Genomic DNA, 18364 nt, shown 5'->3' with positions numbered 1-18364 from the left:
TTAGTCAGAACTGACTCTATGTCATCTAACAAAAACAGGAAGTCTCTGTAATTGTGTCCCTTATATGATTTATTATATATACGAATATGTGTGTAGCACACCCAAACACACATATATATTTATGCCTACAAACATGCCTATACATGCACGTGCATATATCTATTCTCAAGAATAGATTTGATGCATTGAACACTGATGACCAAAGACCAGACAAGTTGTGTAACAACACCAAGGACATCATACAGGAAGAAAGCAAGTGGTCATTAAAAAGGCAGGAAAGAAAAAAAGACCAAAATGGATGTTGGAAGAGACTCTGAAACTTGCTTTTGAACATTGAGCAGCTAAAGAGAAAGGAAGAAATGATGAAGTGAAAGAGCTGAACAGACGATTTCAAAGGATGTCATGAGAAGATAAAGCAAAATATTATGATGAAATGTATAAAGACCTGAAGTTGGAAGAACACATTCAGCATTTCAAAGCTGAAAGAACTTTGAAGCCTCGAGTTGCAATATTGAAGGATTCTATGGGCAAAATGTTAAACAACACAGGGAGCATCAATAGAAGATGGAAGGAATATAGAATCACTGTATCAAAAAGAATTGGTCGACATTCAACCATATCATGAGGTAACATATGATCAGGAACTGATGGTACTGAAGAAAGAAATCCAAGTTGCACTGAAAGCATTGGTGAAAAACAAGGCTCCAGGAATTGATAGAATATCAATTGAAATGTTTTAACAAATGGATGCAGCACTGGAGGTGCTCACTCTTTTATGCCAAGAAATTTGAAAGACAGCTACCTGGTCAGTTGACTGGAAGAGATACGTATCTGTACCATTCCAAAAAAGGTGGTCTAACAAAAAAAAAAAAAATTTTAACAGAATGCAGAAATCATTGAACAATGTCATTAATATCACACACAAGTAAAATTTTGCTGAAGATCATTCAAAAATGGCCACAGCAGTGCATAGATGACAAACGGACAGAAATTCACGCCGGATTCAAAAAAGGACATGGAACAAGGGATATCATTGCTGATGTCAGATGGAACTTGGCTGAAAGCAGAGAATACCGGAAAGATGTTTACCTGTGTTTTATAGACTATGCAAAGGCAATGGACTATGGGGATCACAACAAATTATAGATAACATTGCCAAGAACGGGAATTCCAAAACAATTGTGCTTATGAGGCAGTCATTTAAAGTAAAGGTGTGCGTCAGTATTGTATCCTTTCACCGTACTTATCCAATCTGTACACTAAGCAAGTAATTTGAGAAGCTGGACCACGTGAAAAAGAGTACAGCATCAGTATTGGAAGAAGACTCATTAACAACCTGCAATATGCAAATGACACAACCTTTCTTGCTGAAAGTAAAGAGGGCTTGAAGTACTTACTGATGAAGATCAAAGATTACAGCCTTCAGTATGGATTACACCTCAACATAAAAAAACCCAAAAATCCTCAAAACTGGACCAATAAGCAACATCATGATAAATGGAGAAAATACAGAAGTCGTTAAGGATTTAATTCTACTTGGATCCACAATCAAGGCCCCTGAAAGTAGCAGTCAAGAAATCAAAGAATCCATTGCATTAGGCAACTTTGTTGCCAAAGACCTCTTTAAAGTGTTAAAAAGCAAAGATGTCACTTTAAGGACTAAGGTGCGCCTGACCCAAGCCATGGTGTTTTCAATCACCTTGTATGCATGTGAAAGCTGGACGATGAATAAAGAAGACCTCGAAGAAGAATCGATGCCTTTGAATTACAGTGCTGGCGAAGAATATTGAAATATACCATGGACTACGAAAAGAATGAACAAATCTGTCTTGGAAGAAGTACAACCAGAATCCCCTTCATCAGCAAAGATGGTGAGACTATGTCTCATGTACTTTGGACATGTTATCAGGAGGGATTAGTCCCTAGAGATGGACATAATGCTTGGTAGAGTAGAAGGTCAGTGAAAAAGAGAAAGACCCTCAGAGAGATGGATTGACACAGTGACTGCAACAATAGATAGGCTCAAGCGTAGCAACAATAGATAGGCTCAAGCGTAGCAACAATTGTGAGGAAGGCGCAGGACTAGGCAGTGTTTCATTCTGTTGTACACAGTGTCGCTATAAGTCAGAACCAACTTGACGGCACCTAACAACAATATGCACTTGCACGTACTCACATATACCTTCCTATCCACACATAGCATACATATCTACCTTTGTAACCACACACATATTTTTGGTTATTATTATTATTTTTAGTCCAGTTGTGCTCACCTCCCCTGTATTATGTGCAATCTTTCCCTTCACCTAAAAAAAAAAAAGTAGTTGGTTATTATTGTTGTTGCAAAATTGTATATAACATTTGCCATAATTGTCTTTTATTCCTGTGTACCTCTCAGTGCCTTAATTTCCCCTGGTCAACTTGTGTTGTCTTCCCCCGTGTTATGTATTACCTTTTTCCTTACCAGAAATAACAGGTGTTTACCATCTAGCAAGTGATTCCTCTTCCCTCCCCATCTCATCCCTGGTAACCGTCACAGGATGTTGGTTTCTGGGTGTATACCTATTCTTAGCTTTCTATAAACGTGATACCATACAATAATTTCCTTTTTCTGATTTTACTTATTTCACTCAGCATAATGTTCTCCAGATTCATCCATGTTATAAGATGTTTCACAGACTCATCATTATTCATTATAGTTTCATAATATTCCATTCACGTATGTACCACAATTTGTTTATCCATTCATCCATTAATGGGCACTTGGGTTGTTTCCATCTTTTTGCTACTGTGAATAATGCTGCAATGAACATGGGTGTGCATATGTCTATTCACGTCACTGTTTTTATATCTCTAGGATACACAGATAGGAGTAGGATTGCTGGGTCATAAGGTGTTTCTATTTCTAGCTTTTTGAGGAAGTGCCATTTTACAATCCCACAAACAGTGTATAGGAGTTCTAATTCCTCCACAACCTTGACAGCATTTTTTTTTCTTTATCTGTGCTATTTTTGCAGTGGTGAGATGGAATCTCATTATAGTTTTGATTTGCATCTCTCTGTTTTTTTTTTTTTTTTTTTTTAAGTGATATGCAAGCATCTTTTCATGTTTGTTAGCCAACTGAATGTCCTCTTTGGTAAAGTGTCTATTCATGTCCTTGCCCATTTTTTCACAGGATTGGTTGTCTTTTTTGTTGTTGTTGAGTTGTTGAAGTTTTTTATATAATTTAGAGATTAGACCCTTATCAGATATGTCATTGCCAAAGGTTCCCCCCCCCCCAGTCTGTATGTTATCTTTTTACTCTTTTGGTAAAGTCTTTTGATGAGCATAAGCATTTAAACTTTAGAAGATCCAAATTATCTAATTTATCTTCTGCTGTTTGTACATTTTTAGTTGTGTTGGTTGTTTAGTTGTGTATTTACACCAAAAATTAGAACCCCTTTTTTTGTCCCTGTGCTGTCTTCTAAAAACTTAATAGTTTTAGCTTTGATTCTTTTTGAGTTGCTTTTTGTGTATGATGTTGGGTATGGATTCTGTTTCATTTTTCTGCAAGTGAATATCCAGTTTTACCAAAGATATTTGTTAAATAGATTGTTTCTTACCCATTGAATTGGCTTCCATCCTTTGTCAAAGATCGGTTGCCCATAGATGGATGGATTTAATTCTGGGTTCTCAATTCTATTCCATTTGTCTATGTGTCTCTCGTTGAACCAGTACCAGTTTGTTTTGATTACTGTGGCAGTATATTAAGTTTTGAGACTGGAAAGCGTGAGGCCTCCTACTTTTTTCCTCTTCAATATCGCTTTAGGTTTTTGGGCCCTCTTTCCTTTCCATATAAAGTTGGAGATTAGCTTTTCCATTTCATTAAAGAATGTTGTTGGGATTTGGATTGGGATTTCAATATTTCTATACACTGCTTCTGGTAACATTGACATTTTTCACAATGTTAAGTCTTCCAATCCACAAGTATGAAATGTTTTTTTTTTTTCCATTTTGTAGGTCTCTTTTGGTTTCTTGTAGTAGTTTTACTTTGTAGTTTTCCTTATATAAGTCCTTTATGTCCCTGGTTATATTTATTCCTAAATATTTTATCCTTTTGGTGATTATTGTAAATAGTATTGTTTTCTTGATGTCCTTTTCAGAATTCTCCTGGCTAGTGCAGAGGCACCCAACTGATTTTTGTGTGTTGATCTTGTACTCTGCCACTTTGCTGAACTCTTCAATTAGTTCCAGTAACTTTCTTGTGGAATCTCTGGCATTGTCTATGTATGGGATCATGTCATCTGCAAACAGGGATAGTTTTACTTCTTCCTTTCCAATTCGAATACGCTTTATTTCCTTTTTTGCCTTATTGCTCTGACTAGGACATCCATTACAGTGTTGAATAAGAGTGGTGATAATGGGCATCCTTGTCTCGTTCCCATTCTCAAGGGGAATCATTTTAATCTTCCTCCATTGAGAATAATGTTGGCTGTTGATTTTGAATATATGCCCTTAATTATGTTGAGGAATTTCCCTTCTGTTCCTATTTTGCTAAGAGTTTTCATCAGGAAAGTGTGTTGGATTTTATCAAATGCCTTTTCTGCATCGTTCAAGATGATCATGTGATTCTTTTCCTTTGTGTTATTTATGTGGTGAATTACACTGATTGATTTTCTAATGTTGAACCTCCTTTACATCCCTGGTATGAATCCCACCTGATCATGAGGTATTATTTATTTGATATGCTGTTGAACCCTGATGGCTAGAGTTTTGTTAAGAATTTTTTCATCTATATTCATGAGGGATATTGCCCTGAAATTTTCTTTTTTGTGGTGTCTTTGCCTGGCTTTGGTATCAGGGTTATGCTGGGTTCACAGAATGAATTAGGAAGTATTCTTTCCTTTTCTACGTTCTGGAACAGTTTGAGTGGAATTGGTGTCAAGTCTTCTCTTAATGTTTAGTAGAATTCTCCAACAAAGTCATTTGGGGTGGGGCTTTTTTTTTTTTTTTTAATGACATCTTCAATTTCTTCTTTCGTTATGAGTCTTTTTAGATTTCTAACTCTATTTGCACTAGGTAAGGTAGGTAGTATGTTTTTAGAAATTTGTCCATTTCTTCTAGGTTTGCAAATTTGTTGGATTGCAATTTTTCATAATAGTTTCTTATGATCCTCTTTATCTCAGTTGGCTCTGTTGTAATGTCCCCCATTTCATTTCTTATTTTGGTTATTTGTGTCTTTTCATTTTTTTCCTTCGTCAGTTTGGCCAGTGGTTTGTCAATTTTACCAATTCTCTCTAAGAACCAGCTGCTAGTCTTGTTGATGCTTTCTATTTCATTTATTTCTGATCTCATCTTTATTATTTCTTTTGGTAACTGTGGTCTTCTGTTTTTAGTTCCTTTCCTATTTGTTCAAGTTGTCAGGTTAAGTTATTGATTTTGGACCTTCTTTTTTTTTGATGTGTGCATTTATTGCTAAAAATTTTCCTTCGAGCACTGCTTTAGCTGTGCCCAAAAGTTTTGAATGCTGTGTTTTCATTCTCATTTGATTCTAAGAATTTTTTTAATTTAAATTTTAATTTCTTCTGTTACCCAATAGTTTTAAGTAAGTCGTTACTCAGTTTCCATGTATTTAATTTTTTCCTTGCTCTTTCTTTTATTGATTTCTAATTTCACAGTGTTATGATCAGAGAAAACGTTTTGTATTATTTCGATGTTTTTGAATTTATTGAGGTTTGCTTCATGGCCTGAAATATGGTCTATTCTGTAGAATGACCCATGCAGTTTGAAAAAGAATGTGTACTGTGTTGCTGTTGGGGGTGTGTTCTATACATGGCTAGGAGGTCAAGTTGGTTGATTGTGTAATTTAGGTCTTCTGTATCTTTGTTGAGTTTCTTTCTAGTTGCTCTGTCCATCATCAAAAGTGGTGTGTTAAAGTCTGCTATTTTTGTTAAATTGACTATTTCTCTTTTCAACTCAGTTTGTTTCATGTATTTTGGGGCTGTTATAAATATTTATTATTGTTATGCCTTCTTGGTGAATTGACCCTTTAATCATTATAAAATATCCTTCTTTGTCTCTTATAATGAATTCTGACTTAAAATTTATTTTATTAGAAATTATTATTGTGACTCCTGCTCTCTTTTAGTTATTGTTTGCTTGATTTATTTTTTCCATCCTTTGATTTTTAACCTAGTTATGTTTTTGTGTCTAAGGTATGTCTCTTGCAGGCAACATATTGATGGGTCATCTTTACTTATTCATTCTGCCACTTTCTGCCTCTTGGTTGGTGCATTTAATCCATTTATATTCATATGATTATTGGTAGGTGTGAATTCACTGCTGCCATTTTGTTATACTTTTTTTGTGGTGTTAACATCTTCGTTTCTCTAAATTTTCTGTGCTAAGTTCCTTTTCAATATGGATTTTCTTTTCATATCATTCACTGTTGTTGTTTTTGTGTTTACTGAGTCTTTTTGGTTTTCTTCTTTATTTTGGTGAGTACATTTATTAATTTTCTTTGTGGTTAACCTAAAATTTACCTTTATCCTCCTAAGTTCAAAACAGTCTGTTATATCTTGAAGTCATCTTGACTTCCTCTTCATAAAGAAGTTCTATAACTACACCATTTATTCTCTCTTTTTGTTTTGAAGCTGTCAGTGTTTACAGCTTAACGTCTCTGGTCCCCTGTAATCAGTTTTACACCTTTATTTTACTTTTGTGAAATATTTTTCTGGGTTGGTATCTGGGTAATGCTGTCGTGTGTCTTTATCTCAGGTTGTTTTCTGATGTTGTTTGTTCTCTGTCAGAAGGACTCCCTTTAATCTTTCTTGTAAGACCAGCCTGGTTTTCACAAATTCCCTTAATTTCTACTTATCTAGGAATGTCCTAGTTTCTCCATCATTTTTAAAAGACAATTTTGCTGCATATGATTCTTGGTTGGCAACTCTTTTCATTCAGGATTTTATATGTGTCATCTCATTGCCTTCTTGCCCTCATGTTTTCCGATGAGAAATAAGCACTTAGTTTTATTGGTGCCCCTTTGTAAGTGATACGTACTTTTTCATGACCTTCTCTCAGAATTCTTCCTTTGTTGTTGCTTTTGAAAAGTTTATTTACAATATGTCTTGCAGAATTTCTTTTGGGGTCTATCCTGAATGTGGCTCATTGAGCTTCTTGGATGTAAACCTTCTCGTCTTTCATGACATTTGGGAAGTTTTCTGCCAATATATCTTCAAAACTTCCCTCAGTACCTTTTTTTCCTCCTCCTCCTCTTAGATTCCTATTATGTGTAAATTATTCCTCTTGATTGTGTCCTGCATACTCTTAGGCTTCCTTCATTTTTCTTCATTCTTTTTTTTCTGATTGTTCTTTAAACAAATTTAGTAGCAAGGGATTTGTCCTCTATTTTGCTGGTTCTTTCTTCCATTGATTCAATTCTACTTCTGTGTCCTTCCATTGAGTTATCTATTTCTGATATTTTGTGGTTAACCTTCTGGATTGCTAGTTGTTGTTTTTATATGGTTTCTATTTGTCTATTTAGTTTGTTATTTTGTTCTTGTATTGTTTTCCTAAATTCTTCTGTGGTTTTTTCTGTGTTTTCCTTGATCTCTTTGAGGAGCCTAAATATAAGTGTTTTGAATTCCTGATCAGTTAATTCTACTATCATTTCTTGCTCAGGAAGGTTTTCTGTCCTTTTATTTTGTTAACTTGTTTCAGCCATCTCATCCTGTTTCTTCATATGATTTGTTATTGTCTGCTGTCTCTGAGTCATTAAGATGTTAATTCATTTATTTATATATTTTTTTATTGATAGTATGTTTGGTTGTTTTGTCCTGATTTTCTTGGTTTGTTTTGATGTATCAGGAGATTTGTTACTTCTGTTTTTAGAATGTCCTTCTTCCTTTGTATCAATGTTAATTGTTGTTTTATGGTTCGGTCTATGTGTGACTTTGGTGGTGTAGGTTGTTGGGTCTTGATTTCCTCTCACTACTGTATATGGTGAGTCTCACCCATGTGCAAGTCCTCTGTGGCTAGGATTGTATGTCTTTCCTTACATGATTGATTGGAGATGGGAGACCAGGTTCTTTCCCTGGTATTGGGCAATAAATGTTGAGTGGTCTGAGTCCCTCCAGAGCCCTTGTGGGACTGTGGGGTCCTTCTGAATTGTCGCTAGCAGTTATTGCATTCTTTGGAGGCCAGGGAAGGATGTCTTCATATTTGTTTTGAGGCAGTGCTGCCCAAATGGATGGGATAGGCCTTCCGTGTATGCACAAATTGGTGTCTCAGTAGGTGGTGGGGGATCCAGGGGTTTCAGTGCATGTGTATTCAGCTTGCAGGAACTGTCAGGGTATGAGATGTGTGACTTCATAGCCAGGCAGATGCTGGATGAGGGCAAGGGCACTAGGGTCTCCTACTCATCATTCGACAGATGTGCAGATGGCACTTGTCAGCGTGTGTTGGGCATTGCTGATGAGGTGATATGCTTCATCACTGGGCAGGGTGCACGGAGCAGTCTCTCCGGTCACCAGGTTATGGGTGTGTTAGGTGCAGGCTGCCAGTCATTGAATCGTCAGTGTGGCGGTGCATGGGTCACTGGTTACTGGGCAGACAGCACAAGAGTTTGCATCACTGGTTGCCAGGAGGGGGTGCTTCCTCACTGGTCACCAAGTAGGTGAGGTGGAAGTGTGCCCTGCCTTTTGCTAGACAGGTGGGATGGAATGGATGAAGAAAATGGGAGACTTATGCCACCAGTCCCTGAAGGGGCAGTATGGGAACACTTACCACCAGTCATGGGGCAGGCAGTGAGGGGTGATGGGGGTGAAGGTGGGGTGGCCATGCACTGCTGGTCGCCATTCCAGCAGTCCAGGAACACACGCTGCCAGTTGCTGTTCTGGCAGTGTGGGAAAAGACACTACTGATTGCTGGGCAGAAGAGGGCAGTGGGGCAAGCATGCATCTCTGGTCACAGGCAGGGCAGAACAGGGGGACCTTGCACTGCTGGTCACAGGGAGGGGTAGGACACAGGGATGCATGCTGGTTACTGGTTTGGTAGTGGGAAGGGTGGGAAACATGCTTCTCTGGTCACTGGTGTGGGTGCTGGGACACTGTATGTAGGCTGCAGCTAGCGATCAGGGTCTGGCCCTGACCAAATGCAACTTGGGAAGGCTGCCCAGAGTCAGGTTGGGTGGGGGATCTCCATCTGCCACTCTATGGATCCACTACTCCATAGAAGCCATCTGCCCAAATGATCAGGGACCGCTGCTGGTGAATAGATCTGTCCCTAGTTTCTGGCTGCCTCCCTGCTCTATGGTCACCAGGATCACCCACCTTGCTATGCTTTCCCTCCTTAGATCTGGTTCATGTTCTGTTCACCTTGCTTCACTCCGGGTTTGTCTACACAGCATCTCTGTCTCTTACTGGGAATTTCATGCAGTTGCTTTCCTGTGCTCCTCACCCTAGAATGCTGCTCACTTTGTCTCAAGATGGCCGTGCCATACTGGGCCTGCTGACAGGGTGCCTATGATCTGGAAATCTCTTCATTCTCTGTTTGCTTACAGTTTCTCCTTCCATTTGGTGTTCGATCTAATTCTTAATCCTTCCATTTGCTGCTCAGGGTTCCAGGGTTGTCATCTGTATCAGTTTCACTTGTTTTCTTGTGTCTTTGCTGTAGAGAGATACCATGGTGTTTCTGACTATGCCTTCATCTTGAGCCATCTCCATGATTTATTTTTAAAGTTGAGCAATTCCCAACTAAAATTCATAAAGACAAAGATCTACATGACTCATTCATCAGTGTATCCCCAGTCCTTGCCTAGATCAGTGTCTAACGCAGAACAGACCTTCATTGCACACCTGGTGTATGAAGGAATGGATTCTGCAAGTATGGCTTAAACAGGATTAATCTGGCTTATTTAGAGATATACATAAATCACAAACGGCAAACAAATGTTAGTAAATGAGTACAAAAAAATAAAATAAAAAACAAACTTGTTGCTGTTGAGTCGATTCTGACTCATAGTGACCTTATAAGACAGAGTAGAACTGCCCCATAAGGTTTCCAAGGAGTGGCTGGTGGATTCAAACTGCCGATCTTTTGGTTAGCAGTCGAGTTCTTGACCACTACGCCACCAGCGCTCCATATTATATGTCTCAGTATCCTTTTGTCTGGGCTGTCTTCATCCCCAGTACTTGAGGGTGAATTAACTGTTTACTGATAATGTCTAAGATATTTGGACCAAGATCACTCAGTATACCTGTTCTGAGTTACAGGAAGTCCAGGATTGTTCAGAACAGGTTTGTGCTCAACTGATTCTATTTTCATTCTCCCTATTTCTTTTCCTAGGACAAAATTGTGCACAGATGCTACTAGTCTTCCTCCTCTGATTCTAATCTCCCCCATCTCTATCACTATTAATCACTATCCAAAAGTGAAGCTCTATATAAGCTAGGCATCTAGATAAGCTCTGACTACCTTAGTCTACCTACAGCCTCAGATTCACCATATACTCCCTATATGTCACAGATTGGGTTGTAGTCACCCAAAATATATGTTGGAATTCTAAACCATATACCTGTGGATGTAATCCCATTTTGAAATAGAGTTTTCTTTGTTATGTTAATGAGATTATACCTGAGTAGGGAGGGTTCTAAATCTAACCACTTCTGAGTTGTAAAAAGAGCCGATTAGGTACACAGGGAGAGGGGGAAGATAGAACATGATGGAGACAGACCCATCTTCAAGGATAGCTGGCAACTAGTTGTTGTTGTTTTTGTTAGGTGCCATCATTTTTGTCAAGTCAGTTCTGACTCATAGTGGCCCTATAGGACAGAGTGGAACTGCTTTATATGGTTTCCAAGGAGCAACTGCTGGATTCAAACTGCCAAACTTTTGGTTGGCAGCCAAGCTCTTAACCACTGTGCCACCTACTAGGAGCTGAAATGAATGAGGAAAGACCACCCCCTGGACCACACCCTGTATTCAGACTTCTAGCCTCCTGAACTGTGAGAAAATAAATTTCTGTTCTTTAAAGCCACCCATTGGAGGATTTGTGGTATAGTAGCAAGAGGTAACTAAGATAATATATATTTGTGTATTGATTGATAACGTGGCCTCCCAGTCTACAAACCTCATTGCTTCAGCATCCTTAAATAAAAAATCTCAATTACAGAGTCACTTGACTTAAAAAACAAGGTTGTCCTTGAGACTAGAGGATGGAAAGAAGTACAATTTATAAAAACTCCAGGGATTCTAATTACTAAAAGTACTGAGAACAAAGAACAAAGGTGCTTTGAGGTAACCCTTTGTTGAAATGTAAACACTTCTAGTTAATAGAAAATGTGCTTTCAAACTTTTCTGTCTCTCATTCTGATCCCAAATCAGACCTTAACATAACTCCAGGACTTATTGCTTTGTCTGTGGATTCTCAAAACATAACCTTTTTATCCCAACATGAGGGACAGAGAAAAGTGCAGTTTAAAAATATATATATATATATATATATATATATATATATATATATTGTGTGGTGTGATGTAAGGTTGTTTCTGAATGAGAAGAACTTTCAGGCAAGCTGAGCTTTTGAAAACAACTGAGCCTTAGAGAAAGTATCTGCTATAGAACTCTTCTATTCCTGAGAAGAAAAGAAAAGAATAACCATGTCCAGGAAAGGAGTCTCACCTTCTCCGAGAAGACTAAAATGACAGTGAGCCTCTGTAGTACAGCAGGCAGGCATGGCAAATACATCTGTAGGGACTTTCTAACACTCAGAAGCTATGGGAAATAGGAGAAGTGGTTGAGATGTGAGCAAAGTCAGCTACCTTTTCCATACTTATAAAAATAACAATAAAATAGCATAAAATAGTAATAAAATGTTATAATATACAACACTATCGTACACAGCATTCAAATTGTGGTTTTGGCAAAGAATATTGAATATACCATGGACTGCCAGAAACAAGAACAACTCATTTTTCAAAGAAGTACAGCCAGAAGGACCCTTAGAAGTGAGGATGACAAGACTTCGCCTGACTTATTTTGGACACATAATCAGGAGGAATCAATCCCTGGGAAAGGATGTAATGCTTGGTAAAGTAGAGGATCAGCAACAAAGAGGAAAACCCTCAATGGACTGACAGAATGGCTGCAACAATGGGCTCAAACATAGCAACGATTGTGAAGATGGCACATGACAGGGCAACATCTCATTCTGTGATACTTAAGGTCTCTTATGAGTCAGAACCTACTTGAAGAAAACTAACAACAACAACAATATAATGGACTTAAAAAATTGTAGTCTGTCTGGGAACACTTACACCTAAAATGTTATAAACCAACAAGATCATCTATATTTATTTTTCTGACACCTACATTGAAGCAATGTATGTTGAGAGAAGAGTGAGAATTTAATTTGAAGCTGTTTTATTCTGATTTTGTTTTGTTTTATTTGTTTCTTTGTTTTAATGCTGAAACATTATTACATGTGAGAAGGGCTGGGAATTGAGATTCAGAAAAAGCAACTGTGACAGATAATTTCAGTTTTAAAGTTATACCACATCAGCCCTATCCCTCTTTCTCTTAGAGCCAGTTGGCCCCTAAATTAGGTCTGAATTTTCTACTGCCTTTTATTTATTTATTTATTTATTTATTTATTTATTTATTTATTTATTTATTTATTTATTTATTTATTTATTTATTTATTTATTTATTTATTTATTTATTTATTTATTTATTTATTTATTTATTTTTACTTAGCTTTGTAACATTTTGGCTTTCTGGAAGTCAATTCTGAGATGATGTTTACTGTACAGAATGCATATTAGTGAATGCCCTTGGTAGCAATACCTAGGGAAGGAAAGAAAAAGGAAGGAGGAAAACAGAGGAAGGGAAGGGGGTGGAGGGAAGCCAGCAGGAAAATCTTGAGCTCTGAGGTAGACCTGACAGTCTCAGCCGACCCCAAGGTGATGTCTACATCTAAAGTGACCCATCAGACTTGTCCCACATTTGGCTGAAAATCCCCTCCTACTCTTGCCATGGTGGCCCTTTATAACTGTAGGAATCTGTAAGGACCTCAACTAAAGGCTGTCTGTGACAGGATTTCTAGCAGCTGAGGCAAGTCTTTCCTTGAAGGGGGTTGGGGCAGCACATCACATTATGCCTGAAGTAATGGGATGTTACTAGCCCTCCCCCCATTCCCTTATCTAATCCCTGTCAAAAGTAATCTACAAAAGTAAAAATCTAGAGAAACCAAGCATCTAGATAAACTCTGACTTGATCTACAATCTTTGAACATTTCTATGGCCTCAAAATAAAGACCAAAGTCTCCAGTCTGCTACTCTTTCACTATTTGGCTCCAATTTATTTCTCTACCTTCATTTGTTACTACATCCCATCACTCCTCATGCACCCGTCTGTTTGCCAGAGCCCTTCACTGAAACATTTTTTGTGTTTGCTTCATTTTAAACTATACTACCATTTCCTATGCACACGCCTGATTCTGCTGCTAGATTATACGTTCCTTGGGAGAGGAGTTACATATTCCTCTTCTGTGAACTCTCTTCCTCACGTATATTTCCTAGCCCACTGCCTTGAGCGTAGTGGTTGAAATGGTCATAGAGTATTAAAGATTTGTGAATTTAGTTTGGTCTAATCATAAAAATACATAATTTTAGTACTATTATTATCACTTTTACAAAGATCTCATTTAACTTGAAATGTTTTTTCTTGCTTTAGAATAAATTGAGATTCATTTTTATATGAACCTGTCTGGCAAAATAAACCAATGAGTTCTGTCACAAGAAGTCATTTGCATGAGGAACTAATGATTCTTTGAGATACACATCTTATGAGAGGGAGTAAGCATGGGAACCATTAATAAAGTCTTAGTTACCTGAAAGAGAAATGACTGTGAGCAGAGCATGATGAAGGTGATTGTCCAGGAATAGATAAGAAGTGTTTTCAGACATGAATATTGTCTGGAGCAGGGTGGAGCTATTACATAGATGCTAACAGAGCTTTATGACTTTCTCTGAAATGTGTTGGAATATCCCTAAAATAGTAACACAGACTTGAGAGCAGTTCTTCCCAACAATGAAACAGAACACCCTATAGACTTGGCCTTTACAAAGCTCCAAAAGTTCATCTGCAGTGAGAAGCAGCAGGTCTCAGAGGACACATCACTAGCCAGACGATTCCTAACTGGACATGCTTGTGTCTAGGAGAGATGATGAGCTATGGAAAAGCTTGGAAGGAGCTGATTTTTTTTTTTTAATAATTTTTATTGAGCTTTAAGTGAACGTTTACAAATCAAGTCAGTCTGTCACATATAAGCTTATATACACTTTACTCCATACTCCCACTTACTCTCCCCCTAATGAGTCAGCCCTTCCAGTCTCTCCTTTCATGACAATTTTGCCAGTTTCTAACCCTCTCTACCCTCCCATCTCGCCTCCAGACAGGAGATGCCAACACAGTCTCAAGTGTCCACCTGATACAAGTGAGCTGATTTATTTTTGAGTATGTTTGGGACACTCCTGGAGTCTTGAAATCCAGAAGTGGAGGAAGGACTTTGTAAACTGGTATAGACAAGAGTCTGAGATATTTGGGTTATTGTTTAAATTTGACTTATTTGTATCCCACATTGCAGGGAAAAGGTTAATAAAGATACAGTATCAGCTTTATCTTCAAAATTTCTGTTGAATCTAACACTTTTTACCTTCACTGCTACCACCTAATTCAAATCACCAGTGGTCCAAATCCTGGACAATTACAATAGAAGACTAGCTGGCCTCTTCTACTTCTGATCTTCTGGAGTGTACTAACCAGATACCAGCTGAATGATCCTTTAAAAATAAATCAGGAAAAAATGTACCTTTCTACCCTCACACTTAAAATCTAAATTCTTAGCATCTGACTCTCCAACTTCATTTCCTGCCTTCTGGGGAAAAATCCTTGTCTCAGCTTCTTTAGCTTTCTTCTTGGCATTCTTTGGTTCCTTGGTGTTGTCCATGTTGCATCTATCTTTCCCCTTTGAGCTTGTTTGCTTCCGTGTCTATGCTGCTCTTTATATTATTCGAAAGTGATTGGATTTAGGACACTCTCTATACTTATATAGCCTCATAAAACAATAAAGAAAACCCTATTCCCAAATGAGATTACATCTACAGGTATGGGGTCAGGACTCCAACACATATTTTTGGGAGACATGACTCTGTGTCTTAGCACAAGCTTTATGGCTATTCAGAAGTAATGGTGATGATGACAGTTTGTTCTCTAGTATAGGCAGGGTTCATCTATGACTGCTCTGCTTCTCCCATTTCTCAGTGGGAAATGTTTATTGTTTATATCCTGTTGCTCTTCCACCAGTGTATAACAGATATGATGGAGGCATACTAACTTAAAAAAAGATTATATGTTGCTCAACCATAGGCAAGATCCTGGGCTTTGAGCCAAATACAGCAACTGATTGGGACTTTGAGTCATCTCCTTTGGGATGGGGCAATTATGTTCTATGTATGGGATAAAGAGTGTGAATGAAAATTTGCTGGACAAAGGGATGGACTCTGGTACAAACAGATACTTATATTTGTACTTTCCTCTGTGTAGAGTTGTTGCTGAGTAGTGGCTGCCAGTCAGGTAGAACATTTCACTGATGTCTTCTAAATAGTGACTGATTCTAGCCAAGAGAATATGAGGGAAGAAGAAATCATAAAATCCAACTGCAAGCCTAGGCCATACAAATCTCCATCGTGATACTCCTTCAAGCTCTTGTCACCACTATCTGGCAAAAATGGAGATGACCTCCAGGGTAACATTGGAAGTTATGTGCCTCTGTCTACCTGGATCTCTAAAGAACTTCATGGAGTAGGGCCACCCTTCCATCCTGTGTATAGCACAGTGCTATTACATGAACAAAAAATAAACTTCTATTTGTTGGAACCATTGTACATTTATGAGTCAATTTACTACTGCATATACTGTTACAGTAGAAATCTGTTAATAATTTAATATCCCACATATGGTAAGCACTACTACAAGACGATGTAACTCTGCCCCTGACAGGTTGGAATCTGACTATGATTACTCCAGAGCAATGGCATTACTCCAGAGGGTACAGCAGTCCCTTGGAGAGCCCCATAAAAGGCATTTGGCAGTCCTAAAGGATACCAGAGAATATCACAGGGTATTACAAAAAGTCAAAGCAGAATATTTAAGGCCTGTCTTCAGCTAATGCCATTGTCTATACATATTTTGAAGCCTGATCTAAGTGGTTTTTAAATGTCTCACAATTTCTTTCTGATATACTAACATTTTTGTTATCAAACCCACTAGCCTGTCACTAAAACCTTAAGTGAGGTAATCTCCTTTAGTTCTATGAAAGAAGCAGCAGAGATTGCTACATGTCAACTTGCATCAGATTATGTGCTTATGGACAAGCCTGTCAAAAATTATTACACATGTCATCTAACCAAAGTGTCCTTTCAGAAGCTTATAGGTTACAGTTAGATGGAACCTTAGTAACCACTTGGTTAATTTCACAGGGAAAAAAACTGAAGCCCAGAAGTAAAATGACTTTTTAAGGTCATTAAGCTAGTCATTACCACACTGCCTAGCATTATAGGCAGCATCTTGGAAAATTCTGCCATAATTGGTCTCCCAAATGCCTCCTCATGTTATAAAATATAGCAGTATAAATTATCAAGAACTCGAAATAGCCTTAACAACATTAATGTGACTGAATCTCAGAACTCAATTAAGAATATATCCTGGTCCCTGACACCCAGGAAGCCAGGATTCTTGAACATGCTTTGTCAGCCACAAGTGAACTTTACTTCTAGTTTCTAGGACTCCTGATCTTCATGTCCCATGGGATGTGACTCTCAAAGAAGAAGCACCAGAGACCTTCCAATTCCCCAGCCCCAGATTGCAATTTGGAATCAATACGCGGGGAAAACATGGATGGCAATGTAATGAAAATGTCCAGCAAAGTGTTGGCATGTAGTAAACACCAATTTGTATCGTTTTAATAAATGTTGGAAGAAAAACAAGGCCACAAGTCTGGACTGAGAAGCCTTGTAAATGGTAGCTGACGTCATTCCTATAAGAATACTGACTCTGAGTCATGGCAATTCCATATACAACAGATCAAAATGTTGCTTGGTTCTGTACCATCTTCACGATCATTAATGTGTTTGAGTCCGTTGTTGTGACCATTGTGTCCATCCATTTCACTGAGGGTTTCCCTCATTTTCACTGGCCCTCCAATTTACCAAACATGATGTTCTTCTATAGTGATTGTTCTTTACTGATGACATCCAACACTATATCAGACCATATTCTGTTGTGATCCATGGAATTTTCACTGGTTAATTTTTTGGAAGTAATTCACCAGGCCTTTCTTCCTAGTCTGTCTTAGTTTGGAAGCTCCACTGAAAATTGTCCACTATGAGTGATCCTACCAGTACTTGAAATACTGGTGGAATAGCTTCCAGCATCATAGCAATATGCAAACCACCACAGTACGACACACTGACAGACTTGCTGTGGGAAACAAAGTCAGATGCTATGAAAAGGGGTAAGTCTCACTCAAGAAAAAAACTGTGCATAATTTTTTTTCAAATTAAGAAAAATTAAAGGGTCCTATTGAAAGGTATTTGTGTTGGTACATTACGCCTACTATAATTACCCACCCCCACCAGCCATTCACACCAGGGGCCCATGGTTCTGCAGTGTGTCCTACAGCACTGGTGGAGCTTTCCACTCCCTTTAGCCACTTGCACCAGGGACCCTCAGTCCTGCAGAGCCTTCTACAGCCCAGAAGGTGCCTCTCGTTCCTTCCAATCACTTGCCCTGGGGGTCTGAGGATAAGCACAACCTCCACCATGACATGCTGTAGTGGACAGGAGCACAGCCTCCAACCAGGCACCCAAGGACAGGCGTCTCTCTGCCTCACCCCCTACATTGCCCTCCCCCTGCAACGGGAGGCTTGTGCTTGCTCCATACACTCCTGAGCAACCCTGCCCAACAAGACCATCGGTGAGAGTTTCTGCACCACTCACCCAGTGACTGATGGCTCAGGCACCCCTGCACCAACCACCAGGCTATTGGCAGCACATACCCAACTCAGCAAATAGGGAGAATGTCCCCTGCACCTAAGGCCAGGACACTGGCCAGACAGATACAACACCTCACCAGAAATATCATCTACATTCGGAAGCACCACAAAACCAGTGAACAGAAACCCATACTCAACACACCTTGTCACCGCCCCACCCAATAGGTGATAAGGGCTTCAAGGTGGCCAGATTAGTGACCAGAGAAGCACACATGCCCAGCGTACTCAGATATATCAAAACAAAACAAAAATTCAGGACACAGCAAATTAACA

This window comes from Elephas maximus, chromosome 14, assembly GCF_024166365.1.
Source record: "Elephas maximus indicus isolate mEleMax1 chromosome 14, mEleMax1 primary haplotype, whole genome shotgun sequence".
Lineage (NCBI taxonomy): Eukaryota > Metazoa > Chordata > Mammalia > Proboscidea > Elephantidae > Elephas > Elephas maximus.
The sequence above is the reverse complement of the archived record's forward strand: the minus strand, read 5'-3'. Positions refer to the sequence as shown.